The sequence below is a fragment of the Corvus brachyrhynchos genome, unplaced genomic scaffold, assembly GCF_000691975.1.
Source record: "Corvus brachyrhynchos isolate BGI_N302 unplaced genomic scaffold, ASM69197v1 scaffold209, whole genome shotgun sequence".
Lineage (NCBI taxonomy): Eukaryota > Metazoa > Chordata > Aves > Passeriformes > Corvidae > Corvus > Corvus brachyrhynchos.
In genome coordinates this window covers 3,158,997-3,160,456 of record NW_008246056.1, presented here as the reverse complement: position 1 = coordinate 3,160,456, position 1,460 = coordinate 3,158,997, and the positions used below count along the sequence as shown (strand labels likewise).

General features: G+C 39.1%; 1 protein-coding gene across 1 annotated transcript in view; it reads right to left on the bottom strand.

Annotated features, from left to right (window-relative positions):
* Positions 1-1,434, bottom strand: part of MPPED1 (metallophosphoesterase domain containing 1) — a 62,521-nt gene extending 61,087 nt beyond the window's left edge. Inside the window, exon 1 of the mRNA XM_017745861.1 lies at positions 1,282-1,434. The gene's annotated coding sequence lies outside the window, so the exon portion shown is untranslated. The remainder of the gene's footprint in view (positions 1-1,281) is intronic.
* Positions 1,435-1,460: the final 26 nt, after the last annotated feature.

Sequence of the window (1,460 nt, the reverse complement as noted above, 5' to 3'; positions counted from 1 at the left end):
AATAAGCATGCAGTATTAAATAAAAACCATGACCTGTTTAAACAAAGATCAGAGCACCAGCTTTATCTTTGCATTCTCTAATGTTTGTTGTTTGGCATCACAAACTAACACCAAAGCAAGTCTCTTACTAATAGCTGCCTGGAAGGTTTTCATACGGGGTGTGAGGGGATGGCTCTTGTCCACCAAGAACACTCATGTATCTTTAAAACGGGCATTTTACTTCACTCGAACATATACAGGTATTCTCTGCAGTTACTCTTCTTTGAATTACACCACAGGAGAGCAGGAAGAGAAGAAAGGAGATAGAGGGGATAATGTACAAGCAAGAAATGTTAAAGATTGTTGTGTCTCGGATAGCTTGACACAATGAAACAAACCGCAAGAGCCAAGCTAACTGTTTAAACATACCATTGAAATTTCATGGGTAGTAACTAATATTAATCAGTTCACATATGTACCATACATGGGATAACTATTACATTTAACAGTTTCAAAGAAATCCACATACAAATAGAAATCAGTCGTCGTCGTCCCCCCCCCCCATTTTTGTAGTACACTACCAGATAATTTACAGTGTCTGGCATCACAAAACTGTTTACTGTTTATTACGAATAGGTGCAACACAGATTGCCATTTTACAATGACTCCCTAACTGGTCTTCTCAAAAGATGCGTGATTTTTTGGAAGTCAAATTTCAGATATACACTTTTAAAATGCAGCCTTGTGTTTTAAATATCTACCTTAAAAAAACTGAGACTTCACTTCATCACGAGCCAATCACAAAGTTTAATAATCATGCTTAGTTATCAGCTTATCCAAAATATCCAAAGCTCCTTTACACTACTCTAAATAAACCAAAAAAATTCATTTAACTGAAGTTGAAATGGCTATCAATACCATACATTATCTGCAGATCTCTTAATGATAATATTGTCAAGGTACAGACTGCGCAAGCAGGAATCTTCAACTACTGATTGATCTTCCGCCAAAGAGAATAGAACGTTTAAAATCGGCCCAGTCTCTTCACGTTTCCCATCCGTACCCTCTGTGTTACCCACGGACAAGTATACCCATTTATTATTTATTGTTATTTAGTATTCCACACTACCCATCTGAAATTTCGAGATTTAAAACGTTGGCCCTAAGAAAGCAATGAAAAGAACTGAAATCTCTACCTAAATGTCTCCAATCTTTTTTTTTTTTGTCTGCTCTACTGCTTTGAGCGTGCTGGATACCAAATAACAGCGCAATAAATTACATGCAAATCGGCATGAATCCTACCAAACTTATCGAGCGGTTTCCTCCCGGAACAAAACTTTGGAGGTCACTCAATCCTCTCCTACGACAAAGGGAAGTTCTTCCTCTTCCATCACCCCTTCCCCCGGCTATGCGAGGGGAAACTATCGGGGAAGGCTCGCACGGCTTTTCCACGGGGGCTTCCTTCGCGGTGTTGGCTGGTG